The 23,747-nt window shown below is 44.6% G+C and overlaps 1 long non-coding RNA gene and 1 pseudogene across 1 annotated transcript; one reads left to right on the forward strand and one right to left on the reverse strand.

Moving 5' to 3' along the window:
- Positions 1–331: 331 nt before the first annotated feature.
- On the reverse strand, positions 332–23,342 carry LOC115113597 (uncharacterized). The gene is made up of 3 exons (XR_010461568.1): positions 23,256–23,342; positions 12,862–13,005; positions 332–3,097 (listed from the first exon to the last, which is right to left on the reverse strand). It is a non-coding gene; the product is annotated as an uncharacterized LOC115113597 (long non-coding RNA).
- LOC115113596 (malonate--CoA ligase ACSF3, mitochondrial-like) overlaps positions 23,293–23,747 on the forward strand; it is a 38,664-nt pseudogene continuing 38,209 nt past the window's right edge.

A 23,747-nucleotide genomic window follows, 5' to 3' on the forward strand; every position in this document is an offset into this window, starting at 1 on the left:
ACAGACGACAATAAAAAAAGTAATTGCGACGATTAAGTGTTGATTTTGAGTAGAATAAGAATTTGTCATGATTAGTAAACACACAGAGATTTAATATTGACACGGTTTATTTCTAAATATACATAGATACACTTATCTTACATCTAGCCTACAGTACATTCCAGATGACAGGTCTGTAAACATCACTGTGTGTGTTATAAGCATATGCAATGTGGCTTAATACAATGTGAGCTGTAGTATTTGGTTACAGGGGGAATATATTATCCACTGGGTGATGGGTGGGTAGGATGGGGACAGGATGAGGAGTACGATGCCATTGGGTTCCGGAGGGGAGGGGGGGGGGGGGGGGGCAGATTAGAAGGTGCGAGACAGCAGATGGGTTTAAAAAAGCCCCCAGCTCCCGACACTGAACAACGACTGGGGGTGGGGATGATATGGAGGTGGCAAATCATTTTCTGTATTATAATAAATGTACTATAATCAGATTGTATGAAGAGTCTTAATCTATAGCACCCGATTCATGGGGAAATGTACATTTTAAGAGTATTGAAGACATGAGTTTAACATTTGAATCTAATACCGACTGTTATGTGTACAATTGTATAATCTCTGCAAAAATACATAAACACGAGCATGTTTTTGTCTTTCTGTTTAGAATGTGTATGTGGATCATTTGAGAGAGGACGTAAGCAGAAGAGATGTTGACGGGAGATGAGATGAGCAAAGTCATGATGCCCCGACCATATGGATAGCTCCTGTAATGCACATCTCGCTCCCAGATGGCGCCTGCAGCTAGAATAAGAGCAAAGCCATTGTTTTCCCATCACAACTATTATAATAAGGGAACCGGAGAGAAGAAGGAACATTATACGTATGAATCAGAAATCTGTTCCCTATGTTGAGCTGGTATCCAGAAGAGATCTTTCCTGAGAGAAAACAACCAGTAGTCCAGTAATTAACTGATAGGATGATTAATGCCTAATTATGTCCATAGACGACCATGCTAGGCTGCCTACACCCTGCCCCGTGACCCGCTTTTGGCAAACTGTCATTTCATCTCGTCACTTCATAGGAAGGGCTTATCAAACATGACCTCAAAATAGACAAGCTTCTGCACACCCCTACCTCCCCCAAAGCCCCCGTCTGCCTCTCTGGTCCTGAGTGGGTGTGTGGACATGGTGACACCTAAAGATGATTGTGCGCGATGGGGGAGACTGGAAGAGAGGGGGTCTGGCAGCAGTGCTTTGTGGGTATGAATTCCTCCTCTGACAGAGTAGTGTCTATTTGCCCTGGGTGCTGCTAGGATACGATGTGACGGGGCTGTTTTAGCAGGCGTGGCACGGCGGGAGGATTCTGTTGTCTGGCGAAGCTGTCATTACTCTTAGCCCTGTGAGTCCAAACACATTAAGCCCCAGTGAGAATGATGCCCCTTCACTCTCCATTTGACTGTGTGCTCAGATAAAACCCACATAACGGCATGCCTGTCTAATTTTTGTGCCACTCACGCTGGCTCAAAAGTGATGATGATAATCTATGGTATTGTTGCGTTTTCAAACCATATGGTTTACAACCATTACGATATCCTCACATGCTGTGTACAAATGAAAAGGGAAATGGGTGAATAGAAAGAGTAAAGTATCGAAAAGAGTATTTGTTGGCTTATGTGTAGTGACTAAATATGACAGAATAATCTGCTTGGTAATGTATAGTACCTATCATACAATACCACGCCACCTTCAGGGCTGTACAAACTACTGCAAGTCCATGACCCTCCATGGGCTCACCCTCAACATCTCCCCAACATTTCATAATTCACCATTCAGCAGCCATACGGCGTTACGACAATTTGGTTTCCATGACGACCAATACTCTGTAACGTTTTCCATTTTCCTCTCACATAGACACTAGTATCGCTATTAGGTGTTGAGACCTACCGTACTATTACTGAACACAAAATATAAACGCAACAAGTAAAGTGTTGCTTGAATTTGTTCCCAGAAATGTTCCATATGCACAAAAAGCTTATTTCTCTCAAAGTTTGAGCACAAATTTGTTTACATCCCTGTTAGTGAGGGTTTCTCCTTTGCCAAGATAATCCATCCATCCACCTGACAGGTGTGGCATATTAAGAAGATAATTAAATTGCATGATCATTACACAGGTGCTCCTTGTGCTGGGGACAATAAAAGGCCACTCTAAAATGTGCAGTTTTGTCACACAACACAAAGCCACAGATGTCTCATATTTTGAGGGAGTGTGCAATTGGCATGCTGACTGCAGGAATGTCCACCAGAGCTGTTGCCAGATAGAGAAATTAACATTAAAATGAACATTTAATTATCAACATCATTTTAGAGAATTTGCCAGTACGTCCAACCGGCCTCACAACCCCAGACCAAGTGTAACCATGCCAGCCCAGGACCTCCACATCTGGCTTCTTCACCTGTGGGATTGTCTGAGACCAGTCACCCAGACAGCTGATAAAACTGAGGAGTATTCGGTCTGTAATAAAGCCCTTTTGTGGGGAAAAACCCATTCTGATTGGCTGGGCCTGGCCCTCCAGTGAGTAGGCCTTTCTCCCAAGTGGGTGGGCCTATGCCCTCCCAGGCCCACCCATGGCTGCGCCCCTGCCAGTCATGTGAAATCCATAGTTTAGGGCCTTATTTATTTATTTCAATTGACAGATTTCCTTATATGAACCGTAACTCAGTCAAATCGTTGAAATTGCTGCACGTATATTTTTGATCGGGAGACATGGCAAAATTAAGAAATATTGAATTGAGAGCTTTCTCTTTCTTTGTCTGTCTGTCTCTCCTCCTGACACCTATCTATTAGGAAACTACAGGCCCAGATATATACATTTGTCTACATGGAGTCATGCACACGCTGTATGTGTGCTCTCACACCTGCTTTTACAAACGCACATTCACATGCACACACCACACACACACATAGCAACACTAACACATACTCTGTCATTCTGTCTCCTCCTCTTTGTGATGTGTAACTCATCCATCTGCAGTGTCTCTGGTGTTCTTCTCCTGTCACCATGGGGATCCACATCTGCTGGAGCAGGAGAGGAGATGCAGCAGTATTGCTACAAACCAGAGCAGAGATACAATAACCAGTGATTAGGGTTGGAAAGGGAGGGTATATTACTGGAAACCTTCAAAGTTTACCAGTGAACTACCAGAATCTTTAAAGGATTTGATTGAATCTATCACAATGTGGCCCTTTTGTGTACTTCAGATGATCACAGGTGTCTGTAATGATCTCGGGCCCTCTGTGTGGCCGTATCACATGTCAAATATATGAAGTCATTTAATAAGATGATTTTCAAATCCAAAAAATAGAATGACAAAGCTGTAAAACATGATCCTAAATATCAATTTAGTGAATACTATTGGTGTTATATATGAGGGTTTCAGCATGAACTATCCTTATATATACACACATATATTTTTTTTTACAAAGTTATTTATATTACTATGTCAATAAGTATTTGTTGTCAATGTTTTGGCGTCAAACTTGTGGCAGTTGTAAAAAAAAGTCAATAGTTGGAAGAGTTTGAGTTAATTGAAAATAATGCTATTCTGTTTTTTTTTACATTAATTAAACTATTTTTCTTGAACCGTATGGTCTATTGACTAGAAACTCATGGACAATATGGACACAGATATAATAAATGAATACTATATATTAACAATTTTAAAAAATTGTTCTTTAAGTTCAAAATTGCCAAAGTTAAACTAGATTGCCATATGTTTTCTGTTAATTACCAAAAATTACCGGTAGAATTTCAACCCTACCAGTGATACACACCTCTGTATCCCCATCCAAGGTGTGGCAGAGCTGCAGCTGCACTCTACCTGGGGTGTCACTGACGCTAGTTCTGATCTATATGTCTTATCTTTTCTATTAGGCAGTGTGAGAATTGTTAATGTCTGTACAACAGCGCCTCCGAAGCGTTCTGATAGGACCAGATGTAATGGATGATGGAGGTTTTAGATGGAAAGACAAAGAGCGAGAGAGAGATGTTTTGGGGGTTGATGGAAAATGACACAAAAGAGAGAGGGATGTGGAGGTCTGGAGAAGTGCAGTGTCATGTAGGTCAGTGTAGAGTGTATCACTGGGGTGTGGCCTTGCGGGACAAAATGCCTCCAACCCCCTTTTCACACACGCATGTGCGCACGCGCGCACACACACACACACACACACACACACACACACACAGAGTAATAGGTCTCAACCTCCAGATGGCCCCCGGCCCAACAGGTGCTCCCTGGGCAGGGGAGGGCTGAGAGGTCTGACATCTGCTGCCCACTCACTACACTACACTACCCTCTCTGACAGACTGTCTATTCCCAACAACCCACACTCCCTGCGATCTCTCTGGAAAACGTGCATACAGTTGAAGTCGGAAGTTTACATACACTTAGGTTGGTGTCAAAACTCATTTTTCAACCACTCCACAAATGTCTTGTTAACAAACTATAGTTTTGGCAAGTCGGTTAGGACATCTACTTTGTGCATGACACAAGTAATTTTTCCCAAAAATTGTTTACAGACAGATTATTTAAATTATAATTCACTGTATCACAATTCCAGTGGGTCAGAGGTTTAGATGCACTAAGTTGACTGTGCATTTAAACAGCTTGGAAAATTACAGAAAATTATGTCATGGCTTTAGAAGTTTCTGATAGGCTAACTGACATAATTTGAGTCATTTAGAGGTGTACCTGTGGATGTATTTCAAAGCCTACCTTGAAACCCAGTGCCTCCTTGCTTGACATCATGGGGAAATCAAAAGAAATCAGCCAAGAAGACAATAGAACAAAATGGTAGACCTCCACAAGTCTGGTTCATCCTTGGGACCAATTTTCAAACGCCTGAAGGTACCACATTCACCTGTACAAACAATAGCACGCAAGTATAAACACCACGGGACCAAGCAGCCGTTATACCGCTCAGGAAGGAGACGTGTTCTGTCTCCTGGAGATGAACATACAGTGGGGCAAAAAGTGATTTAATCAGCCACCAATTGTGCAAGTTCTCCCACTTAAAAAGATGAGGCCTGTAATTTTCATCATAGGTACACTTCAACTATGACAGACAAAATGAGAAGAAAAAAATCCAGAAAATCACATTGTAGGATTTTTAATGAATTTATTTGCAAATTATGGTGGAAAATAAGTATTTGGTCACCTACAAACAAACAATATTTCTGGCTCTCACAGACCTGTAACTTTTTCTTTAAGAGGCTCCTCTGTCCTCCACTCGTTACCTGTATTAATGGCACCTGTTTGAACTTGTTATCAGTATAAAAGACACCTGTGCACAACCTCAAACAGTCACACTCCAAACTCCACTATAGCCAAGACCAAAGAGCTGTCAAAGGACACCAGAAACAAAATTGTAGACCTGCACCAGGCTGGGAAGACTGAATCTGCAATAGGTAAGCAGCTTGGTTTGAAGAAATCAACTGTGGGAGCAATTATTAGGAAATGGAAGACATACAAGACCACTGATAATCTCCCTCGATCTGGGGGCTCCACGCAAGATCTCACCCCGTGGGGTCAAAATGATCACAAGAACGGTGAACAAAAATCCCAGAACCACACGGGGGGACCTAGTGAATGACCTGCAGAGAGCTGGGACCAAAGTAACAAAGCCTACCATCAGTAACAGACTACGCCGCCAGGGACTCAAATCCTGCAGTACCAGACGTGTTCCCCTGCTTAAGCCAGTACATGTCCAGGCCCATCTGAAGTTTGCTAGATCCAGAAGAAGATTGGGAGAATGTTATATGGTCAGATGAAACCAAAATATAACTTTTTGGTAAAAACTCAACTCGTCGTGTTTGGAGGACAAAGAATGCTGAGTTGCATCCAAAGAACACCATACCTACTGTGAAGCATGGGGGTGGAGACATCATGCTTTGGGGCTGTTTTTCTGTAAAGGGACCAGGACGACTGATCCGTGTAAAGGAAAGAATGAATGGGGTCATGTATCATGAGATTTTGAGTGAAAACCTCCTTCCATCAGCAAGGGCATTGAAGATGAAACGTGGCTGGGTCTTTCAGCATGACAATGATCCCAAACACACCGCCCGGGCAACGAAGGAGTGGCTTCGTTAGAAGTATTTCAAGGTCCTGGAGTGGCCTAGCCAGTCTCCAGATCTCAACCCCATAGAAAATCTTTGGAGGGAGTTGAAAGTCTGTGTTGCCCAGCAACAGCCCCAAAACATCACTGCTCTAGAGGAGATCTGCATGGGGGAATGGGCCAAAATACCAGCAACAGTATGTGTGAAAACCTTGTGAAGACTTACAGAAAACGTTTGACCTCTGTCATTGCCAACAAAGGGTATATAACAAAGTATTGAGATAAACTTTTGTTATTGACCAAATACTTATTTTCCACCATAATTTGCAAATAAATTCATTAAAAATCCTACAATATGATTTTCTGGATGTTTTTCCTTCTCGTTTTGTCTGTCATAGTTGAAGTGTACCTATGATGAAAATTACAGGCCTCATCTTTTTAAGTGGGAGAACTTGCACAATTGGTGGCTGACTAAATACTTTTTTGCCCCACTGTACTTTAGTGCAAGTGGTGCAAATCAATCCCAGAACAACAGCAAAGGACCTTGTGAAGATGCTGGAGGAAACGGGTACAAAAGTATCTATATCCACAGTAAAACGAGTCCTATATCAACATAACATGAAAAGCTGCTCAGCAAGGACCAAGCCACTGCTCCAAAACCTCCATAAAAAAGACAGACGGTTTGCAACTGCACATGGGGACAAAGATCGTACTTTTTGGAGAAATATCCTCTGGTCTGATGAAACAAAAATAGAACAGTTTGGCCATAATGACCATCGTTATGTTTGGAGGAAAAAGGGGGAGGCTTGCAAGCTGAAGAACACCATCCCAACCGTGAAGCATGGGGGTGGCAGCAATGTTGTGGGGGTGCTTTGCTGCAGGAGGGACTGGTGCACTTCACAAAATAGATGGCATCATGAGGCAGGAAAATGATGTGGATATATTGAAGCAACATCTCAAGACATCAGTCAGGAAGTTAAAGCTTGGTCGCAAATGGGTCTTCCAAATGGACAACGACCCCAAGCATACTTCCAAAGTTGTGGAAAAATGGCTTAAGGACAACAAAGTCAAGGTATTGGAGTGGCCATCACCAAGCCCTGACCTCAATCCTATAGAAAATATGTGGGCAGAACTGAAAAAGTGTGTGCGAGCAAGGAGGCCTACAAACCAGGTTTCATTTACACCAGCTCTATCAGGAGGAATGTTTCAAAAAATTTTACTCTGATAAATTTCAGGAATTTTGAAAAACTGAGTTTAAATGTATTTGTCTAAGGTGTATGTAAACTTCCGACTTCAACTGTATATACACACACACACATCTTCATCCAAACACGACCACCCAGAAACACACACATTGCAGAAAGTCAAGCAAAACACACAAACAACTGCCAACCACAACACGTAAATAAACACAATGGATGCCGTATGGTAAAACACATGGCCCAACTCTACGTTCACACAGTGACAAACACGCGGGCGTTTACAGTGTAACACCTCTCCTGCTCACTGAGTCCTGTTTGTATTCTATGGGATCACAGCCCCAGGGCCAGGCATTCTGTCTGTCTGACTGTCTGTCTGTCTCCTCTGGTTTCTACAGCGTCTTCCAACACAGACCCAAGGACAATATGGTTTAATGCTCAAAAGGCTGCGGCTGCGTGATACAATAACTCATTAACATGCGTGGCCTTGGGTATTATGAATGACACTGAATGAATATGGATGGCATTGGTTTTAACACTGCAAGATAATTAGAGGGCATTGATTTATTTTGGCTGATGTATCACATCAATATGCATTCTGGTCTTTAGTTCACTGTTGGCTTGTTTAATTGCTTATTCAAGTGAGATATTCAGGAGACACGCTTCATTGATAAAGCCACAATCATGGAGGGAAGTGGTTTTCTATTCCTATTACAGCAAATTTGGCAACTTATTGCCAATTACTTTCAACATTGATTGAAAACTTGAAATACTTGGACAGATTGTTTTCCCTACATCTGCTCACTCTGCTGCCTTGAATCTGTTTTGGAAGAAAATAGCTCCCTGGTCTCACACATCTTTCTCTGTGACTCCTCTGTAATCATGAAAGACAGATTCTGTTATGGTTGGATGTGGAAGTGAAAACAAAAGGATGTGGAAATGATGCTTTGCACAACCAAAATAATCTGTGAGAATCGTCCATGTTTTACCAACATGCTAGTTGTCAGAGCAATGCTTCATTCTCACATACTGTACGGGTGAAATCACAGTTTCTAAGTGTTAATACGCAATGGGAAAATACCCTGTCCAAATTCTGGACATCCAGACAGTGTCCATCTCTCAGATGTGTACAGTACTACGCCAGATCACTGTATAAAATCAGATTACAGTTTAATCATCAGGCCTCTAAGCACAATTTTTCAGTTGATGTATTTATGGTGTCATTGACATCCTCTCCTTGCTGTGAGTGACAGTTCTCTGGGTGTGTCCTCATGTAGCAACCCAGGCAGGAGCCAGAGGTTTGGACACACATAAACAGATGATAGTGGCGGGCAGGGCGGGTAGCAGTGGGCGCGTCCTCGTTAGCACCAAAAGTGTAGGGCTAAATTGGGCCCCGTTGTCTCCCCTGATCTGCTCTGCCGTCACACCTGCTCTCCAACCCTGCAGCTGTCAGTCAGCCCTGTCAACACACACACACACACACACACACACACACACACACACACACACACTGCCCTCGCCAGGCAACAATGGAGCCCCGATATGGATCAAATCCATATCGCTCGCTCTGCCCCAGTCTTTCTCTCTCCCTCTCTCCATCTGTTGTTCACAAGACTACAGTACCGCTGACCTGCTTTACAGTTACCAGGGCTGTGCAGCTTCCTCCTCCAGCACATACACGGTTAATCCTCTCATTACTGGGCTTCACAGACTGCGTGGGGAAAGGGGGGAGGTGAGGAGGAGGAGGAGGGGATTGACAGATGGCATATGGAGCATGTTCTGTCAGGGCAGAGGGAGACAGGGGTGCTTTTAAATAGACCATACCCCTGGCTGGGCAGGGTCTGGGCAGTCTGACTGGGATTACATTAACCAGATGAATACCTCAGCAGCGATGGTCCACCTCATGGTTCCTACGACTCCCCCCTCCAGCTCCGACTGCCACAGTCCCCCTCTCACCATGTCACTCTACTGGTACGGGTTCGAATACGGCACACTAGTAGTACATTCTGCACTATAAAGCCACATACTGCACAGGCATTGGCTGTTGAAAATGAGCGTAAGCATTCACACTGTGGCGCGACAACGTATCTGATGATGTTTTGTTAGTGTGGCAATGTGTTGATTTCTGTCCATATTCAAATAAACCATCAATAAATACAATTGTGGAGATATTGCCATATACCATATATTTGTATATTACAACTTCTAACATTTGCATTTGATCTTTCTGTGGTGCTCATGAGAAGGCAGCAGTAATCTATACTGATCAACCCAGATCGCAACCCCTTTCAACTCATTAACCATGGTGTTAAGTCTCTACATGGTTTGGGTCTTTGTATGTCTCCCAGTGTGCACTGGTAAGAATGAAAAGACAGACCAGGCATAAAAGAGGGTCAGTGGGGTCATGACCTTATCTGCCAGTTAGCATGTACCTGCCCTGTCTAGGCACCATCTCTGAGGTTGCTGGTCAGCTCCTCTCACATCTGTCTGGTCTGACCACACACAGCTGACCCCCGACCTCTCAGCCCCGCCAGGCCATATATTTACATTTGACATTTTCGTAATTTAGCAGAGAAATTAGGGTTAAGTGCCTTGCTCAAGCACACAGACACATTTTTCACCTAGTTGGCTCAGGGATTTGAACCAGTGACCTTTCGTTTACTGGTCCAACGCTCTTAACCACTAGACTACCAGCTGCCCACCCCCCCATCTCCCAGCACTCCCCATCTCCCCCTGCTTCCATCCCCGACCGTCTGCCTGTCTAGTTCAGTCTCACGTCCTCTCTCTCTATCCCTGCTTTCTATCCCCCCCTTTCTAACTGAAACAGCGTGACCTCCCTCCAGCACACTCACACACTGGCTCCCTCAACAATATTGCTTTTGAACAAGCTCCAATAAACAAACAATTACCAGAGAGGATGACTTATAAGGCTGAATTGCTTCACCATGGCGATGCGTTTCATTTCAGATTTCACAGTCCCCCGGAACAGAAGACAGGAGGCCAAACCAAACATGCTCCCTCTATCCCAGGCTCTGAGCCAGTTGTGTGTGAGAACGAACACACACACACACACACACACTCACAAGTATGCACATACAGCCAGGCAGGCACGTACACACCCACTCACCAACTTCCGCACCATGGCTGTTTTGGATGCTCTTGAATTGACTCATAGCCTAATGTCCCATTGTATGGAAGTAACACATAATGACGTGAAGAGACATTCATCTCTATCTGGGGTTTACATGATCCTATAACTGCCTTGCAAATTAAATTGTTCAATCTACAGCCATATATAATCATTAGGGGGCAAGTGACCACAGTTTCAGTACACATCTAAAGTAATGGATTGATAAAGTTGTTAAGGCAGTGCCCTGGAGTAAGTAAGTAGTCCTTCACAAGCCTGCCTGACCGCAACTCGCCATAACGACTAACATAAAAAAATACACTGAGATCAATACATAGCGAGATAAAACAATTTGAGGGGGATGTAAGTGCTGGCCTCAGGGAGAAGAGTCCTAACAAAGTGCTCATGTTCGAACTCCACCATGGGGATAAGACTTCAGACAGCTAGGGTCACATTGTCTTATACTGTAGACGGGGTCAAATGAAAATGGAAAGAATATGCACTTAACAGGTGCAGGACAGAGGAAACGTATCAAAAGAAAAAATAAATGCTCGCAACTCTGGCATGGTGATTTAATCAGACGCACAAAAAAAAGACCACGTTTCGATCCGAGTTGGATCTTCGTCACGTCATACACTACTGTGAAACACGCCTACTTAAATAACTTCTAGCGAGGTGACAATTTCCTCCTGAGACAAGAGTCCTTTAGGATGCATTCCCTCATTACTGTTTCCAAGAAGTATAAACGAGGAACTAAATATAGAACCTTTTCTATAAAATGTGTTCTGCTCACAGAGTTTATGGCTATACAAGATATAGCTTATCAATTTGACGTCTAAAGTCAATTTTTGGGGCGTTTTAGTTAACCCTACACTTAACCCAATTGTCCTAACCTGCTATGTTTATTCTCCTAACCTGCTTCGTAAGTTCTCCTAACCTGCTATGAAAAGTCCATTCTGACATAAGCTGTATCCATTCTAGTCAAAACCGCTCACAGGGTTTCCCCATTTTCCCTATATAATACAGTATTGTATACAAAATGATTGAACACATTGGTCTCATCTGTTTTTAATCTATTGCAAAGTAATCTCTATTACTTGACATGGATAAACAAACCAACATGTATTCACGTTTTTCCCATATGTCTACTGTGTAATATGTATTGGTACGTTCATGTACTATATGTATTCAATTGACCCGGATGAACACGCCTCTCGAGGTTATTTAAGTCGCCGTGCTTCACAGTGGCGTATGACGTGACGAAGATCCAACTCGGATCAATACGGTGTCTTTTTTGGGCATCTGTTACAATCACCATGGGAGCATACAAGAGTTGCGGACATTCTTTTCTCGTCAAATGAAACAGAACATGTTTCCCCCATAGTCTGTGAGTACAGCATAGAACTAGGGAATGACTTTTCCCCCTTGAGCCAGACAGGTACATTAACTCAGAATACCAGTATCTCAGAAATTGCTGCAGGGAGGTGTCCAGACAAAAGTCTCGCTTTTAATTTTGTTATTCGATTTCCGTTTTCAGGCCATCACTGGCGATAAGGCAGTCGTGAAAAACTAGAAATGCCATTTCCCATTTAATTCCTGTATCGTCTCCTCTCCTCCTGTCATCTCTGCTCTCTGCAGTAACCCTCCATTGTCCTCCTGCTGGTATTGTTCTGTGGGCTTTGTCGATATTACTGGCCCCCTGTTGCATCTGCCAGCCATGAGCCATTGTTCAGCGCCATGCCACACAAACAGAGCTCAATTAGGCAGTCCTTTCTGTAGCAACGTGATTGTTTTGGCCAGATCTCCATCGCAGCACCTGTCTCACACATGTTCAACCCATTGATGGACCCGTAACTTCACCCCTCTCAAATTATTACCATATAAATAGCACACGTCGCACATGCCTAGTTCCTAGGGAAAAAAAGGACTCATCTCATGAATACTTAAAACGAACAGTTAGATAGAAAGATGGAAATGACACCCTCTCTTCTGTTGCGTTTGACATTCTATATTCTCACTGAGGATCTTTAATGAGAGAGGGCACGACTGGAGCATCATGCCTTACACCCCAGGTTTGTATCCCAGAAAAGAGCATTGTTGTTCAGGCTGTGGCCGGTCCATCTCTGGGTCCAACGGGTGTCCTGTGGCTGGAAGTGGAAGTCCCCAACGGCTAGTTAGTCAGTCTGTGGGTTGGATGCAGGAAGTACAGAGCGGTGATTGCATAATGAAAGCCAGGCAGTGGGCAGGATCCAATCTTCTTAAAGAGGAACCATGTGGTAGTCCCTTCCTAAAACACAAATCCACCAAGGGACAAACACACATGCATATGTACAATAACACACACACACACACACACTACAAATTCACAGAAAGAGTCATGTGCACTCACACACAATACATGCTACACTGCTGAATTGCAATGTCATGATGTACCTCTATATGGGAACCTATGAGCCCTCCTCTCCTGTCAGTCACTGCTGGAACCCTTCCTCACCAGTAGGACTGCATTTGTGACCCCTGATCCCTCAGTTGCTGCCACATGTCAAGGTGCCGTGACCAGGCCATTACCACGGAACCCTGTAAGGTGGTGAGATGAAACAAGTGACCTCATTAACCCAACCCATCAAAGACCCATTAATGGCCAATTCATTAGGCCCTTTCAAATGCCTCATAACCACAAACGTCTTAAAAAGGGATATTTCAGGATTCTACTTCACCAGAGTCAGATGAACTCATGGTCGTGGAAAGCATTTTTATGTCTCTGCGTGCCTTTTGAAGGAAGTTGCTAACTAGCATTACCACAATGACTGGAAGTCTATGGTAACTGTTGGCATGCTACTAGATACTATAGACTTCCAGTCATTGCACTAACGCTCATTAGCATTGGCTCACCTAACTCTCTGACTCTCTAATCTCGAACTTCCTTCATACTGGATGCAGGAGTTCATCTGACTGAGGAGTAGATAAAGGGATACTTCGGAAAGTTGGCCCTTTAACAACAACAGACAGACGGCAAATAGAGGGGAAGACATGCCTAAGAATGTCATGTTAATTCAAGGGAGCATATTTCTCTGTGTGTGTGTGTGTGTGTGTGTGCGTGATGTAACAATGTGTGGCTGACACACAAGCATGTCACATGAAAAGCGAAGGGTTTTCTTGTTGTTTGCCATCCCAGTGCTTTTAGACACTATAAATAAATAACTGAACCAGTGGTAGACAGTTAAGAGATATCCATATCCAGCCAACTGTTGTCACATCATAAGGTTAATTCATATGTAATAAGATCAGCTATCACCAAAGGATTTATTGTACCTACTCTTAGATGGCACCTTTTTTTTCTAGAACCTAAAAGGGTTATACAGCTGTCCCCATAGGAGAACCCTTTGAAGAAACATTTATGGCTCCAGGTAGAACCCTTTTTGGTTCCAGCTAGAACCCTTTTTGGTTCCTGGTAGAATCCTTTTTGGGTCGAGGTAGAAACCTTTCCACAGGGAGGGTTCTACCTGGAACCCAAAAGGGTTCTCTTATAGGGACAGCCGAAGAACCCCTATGAAACAATTTTTTCTAAAAGTGCAATGTGGGGAGGACCATCATATGATAAAAGCATCATTGTTATGATTTACAGCACAGTTTGGTGCATTCTACATATCAGCATTAAAAGGATCATTCACTTGACCACACAACAGTCTCCACCTCCTCAGAATGACATACCTTTCTGTTCGGTTTACGATGGCATATCCTCGGGACAAATAATAAAGTGTGCTTGTCACAGACATTTACGCCAGCAATGTGTGCCCCACTTTCTATTAACACCCAAGCTGTGATTATTTCATTCAGTTTTACAGTACATAAAAAAGTATACTTAACAGACAAAAACAAACGAGTGTATTAGAAACCGTACTAATGTGTCTGTGTACACATCATTCTGTGGAACACAGTTTGTTTTGACCTATTATCTGAAGAGACTTCAAAAAAAGCTATAAACTATATGATTGATACCATTTATATTATCATCCGTTTTGATCAACACAACTACTGCTATCTAATTCAACAGGGTCACCTCTGATGGAATACATATTATCTTGTCACTGAAATAGATACTCTTAATCTCTTCACAAACTTCATGGCTTAAGAACCACAGCTAATTAAGCAGACGAGAAAACAGGAATACATTTTAATATTGATTTTCACCGCCCCCTTTCTCCCCAGTGCATTGTGTGTGTGCGCACGAGTATGATTATGAATATTTTAAGAGCACATTTAACACGGTGAAGCCAGACTGCCTCAGAGAGGGATTTGCGCCCACTCTTCAGCTAATGACCCTGGGCGCTTCCAGCAAGCTTCTTCATATTTTAAAGAAAGTCGATAGCGCACTAGCCCAGTCAGCAGCATTAAGATTCATACAGACGCCACGGGACCTGGAAAAATTAATAACACGCGTGCCTAACAATCCTTCCTGCGATTTAGTGGAGCACTGAACCCCTCTGCTTGAAATGCAAAGTGGTAATGAATACACAGACAAGATGAATTCTGAACACGCATCCCCCTCAACGCACAAGCTCACATCCTTTACCTACACACCCTCCTCCACCACCACCACCACTCAAAGTACACAGAGGAACAAAACAAAAAAGTTCAGAGCCTCTTTAAGACTTGAGATACGGCGCCTCTGAACAAAAGCTTTTCACATTTCACATCTCTCCCTCTGATGAATTTTTGAAGACTTCATATTTGCAGCTGTGGGGAGGCATTGGCAGGTCCACTCGCTACAAGGTCGACCATTTTCAAGAATCAATCCCAACAGCTCTCTGGTTGTTAACGACAGACGTGAAGTGTTCACTAGTATGGAGGGCTTTCTGAGGCTCCCTTGTTGAAATATGGGACAGGTCTGTCAGGAGCTGGCAGCTCACAGAATGAAGACAATAACAGCCGAGGGTGGAGTCACAGTGCACAGCTACACAGAGGAGTCTGCCCTCAGCCACAGAGAGAAGACAATAACAGCCGAGGGAGGAGTCACAGTGCACAGCTACACAGAGGAGTCTGCCCTCAGCCACAGAGAGAAGACAATAACAGCCGAGGGTGGAGTCACAGTGCACAGCTACACAGAGGAGTCTGCCCTCAGCCACAGAGAGAAGACAATAACAGCCGAGGGTGGAGTCACAGTGCACAGCTACACAGAGGAGTCTGCCCTCAGCCACAGAGAGAAGACAATAACAGCCGAGGGTGGAGTCACAGTGCACAGCTACACAGAGGAGTCTGCCCTCAGCCACAGAGAGAAGACAATAACAGCCGAGGGTGGAGTCACAGTGCACAGCTACACAGAGGAGTCTGCCCTCAGCCACAGAGAGAAGGTGAGGACACAGAACTAGAGGACAATGATGAAGATCCACTGTGGGATTAGAGAGAGGCTCTGTAGATATACGGTTTGTGAAGTTTCTGGATGGAGGGACAAGTTAACTATGTCTGACTGATGTCAGATTATTACCAAGGAATCCTGGATATTGACTATACTATTCCCCTTACAAAAATATCCTTGAGTTAACATTTTACAGTATACAGTTATAATGCTTGATTACTTGTTAAGCATGTATGAGCCTCAAGAGAGCTTATAAACTCTGTGATGATAGACTCTTCCATGTACAGCCACAGCCCCAGCCACAGCCCCAGCCCCAGCCCCAGCCCAGGCTCAGCCATAGCCACAGCCCCAGCCACTGCCCCAGCCCAGGCTCAGCCACAGCCACAGACCCAGCCCAGGCTCAGCCACAACCCCAGCCCCAGCCCCAGCCACTGCCCCAGCCCAGGCTCAGCCACAGCCACAGACCCAGCCCAGGCTCAGCCACAACCCCAGCCCCAGCCCCAGCCACAGCCCCAGCCCAAGCCACTGCCCCAGCCCAGGCTCAGCCACAGCCCCAGCCCCAGCCCCAGCCACAGCCACAGCCACAGCCACAGCAGCCACAGGCACAGGCTCAGCCCCAGCCACAGCCCCAGCCACAGCCCCAGCCACAGCCACAGCCCCAGCCACTGCCCCAGCCCCAGCCACAGCCCCAGCCACAACCCCAGCCCCAGCCACAGCCACAGCCCAAGCCCCAGCCACAGCCCCAGCCACAGCCCCAGCCACAGCAGAGCTGGTACTGTTACGTTCTCCCTGGGAGGCTAGACAACATATGGCACTGTCTCTCTGTGAACACACCACCCAAGCAGAGTGCCAGTCTCAGATAGAGGGGGAGAGAGAGAGGGGAGGAGGTGGGTAATGTAATGAGAGAAGAGTGAAGCGGAAGACAGACGGATGTCAAGCTTTGTGCAAATAAATAGGATAGGGGAAATAAAAACAGTGCTCAGTGTTAAAAGAGGAGGATGTATGTTTCAAGTGATTTATTTCTCTCATGTCCACATAAACCATAAACATCAGGTATTGCAAACACATGCAATGCCTTAGACATAATAAACACAATCCCTCCATTTGAATTTAGGAAGGAATTTGGCAATTTTACTTCAATTGGGAACATATTGTGAAAGAGGACGTATATGGATTCGATTAAAGAATCAAAGTTGACATCTGGATGTAATATAACAGCACGTTCAGATGAATTAAATACTTTAACGTTTCCAAGTGCAAACCCCAAACAGAGCAAGACATTTTGTTTGGTGGCTTGCGGTGAGTCCTCATCTCTAAAAGCAGCTGCTAAATGACATATATCTCTGAAAGTTAGAGTTAGTCTGGGAGTACAATTGGGAAAAGTCCCGTTGCTCCATTGTTTCCATTTCCTTGGAAGGATGTTGAAAGGGAAAGAAGGGAATCTATAAGTCATTAGTGGGAAACCATCAGCCGGTCCATTGCTCTATGAAGTTTATAATAAAACCAGTGGAGCAAGCCCCTCGGTGTCTGATTGGTTGAGGATACCTGCTGGAGGCACCTTCACTAGTTATCACACTTTCCCTATTCATCAGATTTCTTACTGTTTCTACCTGGTGCCTAACTGTACAGTCACTATGCGGTCACTGTGTGACCGCACTGCTCCCGCTCCTCATTTTAGCCCTGGCCTGGCCTGGGTCACTCTGTTCATTTTATTTCACCTTTATTTAACCAGGCAAGCCGGTTGAGAACAAGTTCTCATTTACAACTGCAACCTGGCCAAGATAAAGCAAAGCAGTGCGACACAAACAACAACACAGAGTTACACATGGAATAAACAAGCGTACAGTCAATAACACAATAGAAAAAAAGAAAGTCTATATACAGTGTGTGCAAATGGCGTGAGGAGGTAAGGCAATAAATAGGCCATAGTAGCGAAGTAATTACAATATAGCAGATTAACACTGGAGTGATAAATGAGCAGATGATGATGTGCAAATAGAGATACTGGTGTGCAAAAGAGCAGAAAGCTGTTGACCCGGGTTTGGGATAGCCAGGAGGATTGCATGGCCAGTCGTACAGAAATGCTCATTGAAATTTTAGATTATCATGGATTTATCAGTGGTGACCATGTTACCTAGCCTCAGTGCAGTGGACAGTGGGAGGAGGTGCTCTTGTTCTCCATGGACTTTACAGTGTCACAGAACTTTTTGGAGTTAGAGCTACAGGATGCAAATTTCTGTTTGAAAAAGTTAGCCTTTGCTTTCCTGACTGACTGTGTGTATTGGTTCCTGACTTCCCTGAACAGTTGCATATTGCGGGGACTATTCGATGCTATTGCAGTCCGCCACAGGATGTTTTTGTGCTGGTCAAGAGCAGTCAGGTCTGGAGTGATCCAAGGGCTATATCTGTTCTTAGTTCTAATTTTTTGAAAGGGGCATGCTTATTTAAGATGGTGAGGAAATTACTTTCAAAGAACGACCAGGCATCCTCGACTTACGGGATGAGGTCAAAATCCTTCCAGGATACCCTGGCCAGGTCGATTAGAAAGGCCTGCTCACAGAAGTGATTTCAGGGAGCGTTTGACCGTGATGAGGGGTGGTCGTTTGATCGCGGACCCATAGCGGATGCAGGCAATGAGGCAGTGGTCAGGATAACGTCTATGAGGGTGCCCATGTTTATGCATTTAGGGTTGTACCTGGTGGATTCCTTGATGATTTGTGTGAGATTGAGGTCATCTAGCTTAGATTGTAGGACTGCCGGGGTGTTAAGCATATCCCAGTTTAGGTCACCTAACAGAACGAACTCTGAAGATAGATGGGGGGCAATCAATTCACATATGGTGTCCAGGGCACAGCTGGGAGCTGATGGGGGTCTATAACAGGCGACAACAGTGAGAGACTTATTTCTGGAGAGATTCATTTAAAAAATTAGAAGCTCTAACTGTTTGGGCATAGACCTGGAAAGTATGACAGAACTTTGCAAGCTATCTCTGCAGTAGATTGCAACTCCTCCCCCTTTGGCAGTTCTATCTTGACGGAAAATGTTGTAGTTGGGTATGGAGATCTCAGAATTTTTGGTGGCCTTCCTAAGCCAGGATTCAGACACGGCAAGGACATCAGGGTAGGCAGAGTGTGCTATTGCAGTGAGTAAAACCAACTTAGGGAGGAGGCTTTTGATGTTAACATGCATGAAACCAAGGCTTTTTCCAATTACAGAAGTCAACAAATGGGAGTGCCTGGGTGTGGTAGAATATATTCAGGGCTTAATGTGCAGACAGGGGTATGGCCAACAAAAATTCTGAGATCTCCATATCCAACTACAACATTTTCTGTCAAGATAGAACTGCCAAAGGGGGAGGAGTTGCAAGCTACTGCAGTTGCGGGTACAGTGGAGGTAAGCCCAGGCACTGAGTGATGATAAGAGAGGTTGCATCTCTGGACGTGCTGGTTATACTGGGTGAGGTCACTGCATGTGTGGGGGGTGGGACAAAGGAGGAATCTAAGGCATGTAGAGTGGGACTAGGGGCTCCACTGTAAACTAAAACAATGATAACTATCCTAAACAACAGTATACAAGGCATATTGACATTTGAGAGAGACATAAAGCGAGGCATAAAGCAATCACAGGTGTTGATTGGGAGAGCTAGCTAAGACAACAACGGGTAAGACAACAGCAGCTAATCAGCTAAGACAACAACAACAGGTAAAATGGCGATGAATGGGCAGAGAGGGTCGGTTAACTACACACAGGGCCTGAGTTCGGGGCTAGGGCCGACAGATAAACAAAAAATGATGTTAATGAACAGGCATCAGCTATGTAGCTATGCGCCTGGCTCGCGGCTAACTGGTGCTAGCTTCGGGGCAGGGGCGTTAGCCACTATAGCCACTCGGTAGCAGCAATGATCCGCTGCAATGGTCCAGAGCTTACGGCAAGTACTTTGATTGAGTCCAAGCTCATATAGAGTAAATAGGTAGTAGGCTAAAGAGCCATTAATCCCCCATGCAGACGGAGCAGCTCTCCAAGGCCATCAGCAGCTCACATAAGCAGCTCATCACCAGCCTGGTGCTCCATATGTGCCTCACACACCAAGGTCCCAGTGGGCCTCAGCCCTGTGCAATGATACTGTCTGCATGCCTGTCTGCCAACAAAGGGTATTTTTAAAGGCTCTAGTGCCACGGCCCTGGCTAGTGAGCTGCATGGCTAGTCTGCCAACCCCATGGTTGTTTTTTGGCCAGCTCAGTACTGGAGGGTGGGGAGACAGGGGGGAGTCAGAGGTCAGACACTGAGCAGCTGGGCCAATGACAATGCACACATTATAGCCAATACTAGATTGGCAAAACACACACACATAAACACATACTGTACAAACAAAGACACATATACACCACCACCACACGCACGCCATAACCTAATTTTAGCTGTTGCCACACAAAGGAGTACCCCTCAGGAGGAGTTTTTTTTCTCCAAATCCACCTCCAGAGTGAGTGTGATTCTTGGGGGCCAGCATTGATGACATATGCTGTGGGAAGATGGGCAGACAGGAGATGGGTCCAGTGTCATATCTGCAGTGTGTGTTTCATAGTCCCGAGTGGTGATGATCGCTTATCCCCCTGCCACAGCACATATGTCAGGGATGCGGAACAGTTGGACGTGGCCGAGGGCTAAACTGGGTCAGAGTGACACAGATGGAGCCAAACTCCCAGTGGGTCACTATCAGCAGAACACGAAAAATAACTGCCTTTGAATCTTGACAGAAATTATCTGTTCGGCTACAAAGTATTATTCACTGTAAAAAATCCAGAATGAAACAAGCACTTGAAATCCAAATAAGGTCACCTATCTTGCTAGGAGCAAACCCCAGGCTCCAAAATCATGTGGATGTCTGGATCTCTTAAATATAATAGAAGATGTGCTTTTGTCAAAATCCTCTACCTGATGTCAGATCTCAAATACGTGGTTAATGCAAAATCCTGAAGGGGAAAAAAAAGTTGTTTTGCACTACATTCGAGACTCGAGAGGTTTCTTTTCATGTTACTTTGAAAGAACACGACAGAGTTATCCTGAGAAGAGACACTGTATTTCCTTACAACTGGTGTGAGTACTCTGTAATCACTGTAGGAGATGGAAGTGCTGACGTTTTGGAAAAGGGTACAGTAGTAAAGCTCAGGGAATTGCCCCAGAAAGCTAGCATGTGGGCCTTTCATAGTAGACATTTTAATTAACGGTTCAGCATAAACCAAACATGTTTTTGCACAGATGGGGAGCATTAGGCATCAGTGAGGTCCCAGTCAAGTTCCAAAGAGTGTATGGAGCACAGCTATCCAGTCATAGCAAAGAATGTGATACAATTCCTCTCCAGACAGCTCTGCCGGGAAGATAAACACTGTGTTAACCAAAGAGAGTGTCTCTTGTTCTGTTATTTATTTCCTTTCTGAGTTGAAAATATTTCGAAGAGCTTTTCTAACAAATGACCTCGGTGCCTCCGCATCGATCATTTTGAAGACTCAAAAGAGAGTGGAAAGGTCATCCATTCATTCGTAATCATTCCTTAGCAAAAGATTGAATGCATTTTGTTCGCTTTGTACAGCAAAATCCTCAGCTGGCTTTTGAAAGCATCAACAACTTCTCCCAACAAGAAAAGAAGCAGTTTCTCCATCTTTCGCCTAGAATAAACCATCGCCCAAGGAAACATATCCCAGTACGCTTGGGTACAGCCCAAAGGCAGTGGTCCCGGCCGTGCTGGTTAGTATGTGGGTGGTGTGAGATAGTCAGATGTTTACAGTGCTGCATCTCTTGGATGGAAGTCAAGTTTGCAGCTGCAGCACGGAATAATTCATCACCCCCTCCACGGCCGGGAGGATCCACAGGTAGTTGATGAAGTGGCAGTGCCAAGCGTCCCAACTGGCGAAGACAAAGCGCAGCTGCTGAGAGTCAACGCGGCCAGATGCCACTGCCGACGTACCATGTGTTCCAAGTGGGGCAAGAGGGGGAGAGTAGAGGCGCTTGCCAAGATCATTCTCACATGGTGCCAACCTGACACATGTTCTGGCACTCCCGAAGGTTTCTTCTCCCAGCTCGCTCCTTCTACTTCCCTCAGATATGAGGGGGGGGGGTTCCTCTCTCGCTCTCACGCGCTCTCTCCTGTCTGAAGTCTTATATGCCTGTCCTGTGCCAACCAAAAGGGGAGTTGTCGCCCGCTGCCGGCCAAGTTGCTCGCCCGCTCCGGAGCTCCGTCAAAACGGCAGGCGCTGGCTGGCATCCTGTGAGGAGAGCGGAGTGCCAAGAGTCTGTTCGCTAGGTCGCCATGCCCCCCATTGTATCCATCCCAGTATGTCTCTCCAGAGCAGCTCCATATCTAGTGCTGAGTGGCTGGAATTCCAGATCTGCCTTATGCTATGTTTCAGCAACATGGCTGACCTCGACAGCCGCAAATAAGCCGTTTTAATCCAAACAAACATGGTATTTGTGACCAAAGTACAAACGTAGAAAACAAAAATATGTATCCACATTCGACAGTTTAGGTTGTATCAGTATAGCGGTGTCATCTGTATGAATAATTACTGAGCCAATATTGTGATAAAGGGATGCTCTATGAAGATGATATAGCTGCTGGTGGCATCTTCTCGACTGGCGTTTCCTCTGCGAATGGAATGGCTCTCCCTTTGACGATACTACTTCTGAAACTGGAGGGGAGTTTTTCTGAGACAAAGCCTCCAGTTTCATAGGAACATGCCATCCTCGTTTGCAATGTAGGGGTTCAGGGAAGTGAAAACTTTTTGAATGAGTGCCATGTCTGAACAATTCTTATCTGAGGCCCGCGACTGCCAGCTGGTGGCTGAATGTGCCCGGCTCTGTGAGATGATGCCAAGCTAGTTGGCACGCTGGAGAAGTGGCATAGAGTGATCTAATGCCAAAACAACTCTGTGTGGTGCATATCCCACATTCTCTCTTCCATCTCCCTCGTGCCCAATGTCTCAGTTTGAATTGACACGTGTTCACAAAAGAAGTCTTAGTGAGATTCTCAACAACAGATGCCACCAGGTTGAGGCAAGAGGAGGTGGAAAGAGATTCAAGTTTGCGAACTCCACACATTGAGTTTTGTCACAGTTTACATTAATGAATGGGTTACTCACAGTCATAGAGGTTATATTAAGAGGTCAGTGAAGTCTTCTACCACTTGATTCCTCACCACTCTTGATCCAGGATTTAAAAAATAAAAAATATAATTACCATATTGCATAAACATAACTCAATTAAATGTACAACAATCTAGCAAGAGGTTATTGACTCTTTTGTGTTCAAGTGGAGTAGCATCTCCTCCTCCACCACAACTTTTCCTGGAAAGTATAGCCTAACATCATAATATAGCACAGATACATCTGTGTTTTAAAGTAGTCAAGCATTGCTGTATGAAAATGACTTGTCTGTACTATTGTTTATATATCCTGCAAATTTAACAAAACTCACTCACCTGGATTTTCAGTCTCAGATTTCTTTGTTCAGTGGTTCACAACCAGAACTCTAAACTCTAGCTCCAGTTTCCATTCGGGAATTTTATTCTGACGCACCGTCACAAGAATGACCGGTGTTTGGGTAAGGTGAATATTTACATTAGCAGTAGGTTTGAATTACTACGTTAGCAAACATTGCCCTCTTTGAGAAAACGGATATCGTTTAAGCATACTAACATCGCATGTTAGAATGTAAAACACAGTCGGGGTTTCTCGCTAAAATTAGTCTTCACCAGCCACCGGCATGAACTGGCTAGCTGCTATGTATGAGCATATTCATTGATTGGTGTTACGTTAGTTAGCCAGTTAGCTGCACCATTACCCTCAAGTCCAAAGACCAAAGATCAAGTCAGGTGACAGACTGTTTGCTAAAGTTGCAGAGCTACCTCACTGTATCTGTAAAAGCTTGACTATACCAAAGTGACTTGAAGCAAAAACCAACACTGCGCTCA

The sequence above is a fragment of the Oncorhynchus nerka genome, linkage group LG27 (assembly GCF_034236695.1).
Source record: "Oncorhynchus nerka isolate Pitt River linkage group LG27, Oner_Uvic_2.0, whole genome shotgun sequence".
Taxonomy (NCBI): Eukaryota; Metazoa; Chordata; class Actinopteri; order Salmoniformes; family Salmonidae; genus Oncorhynchus; species Oncorhynchus nerka.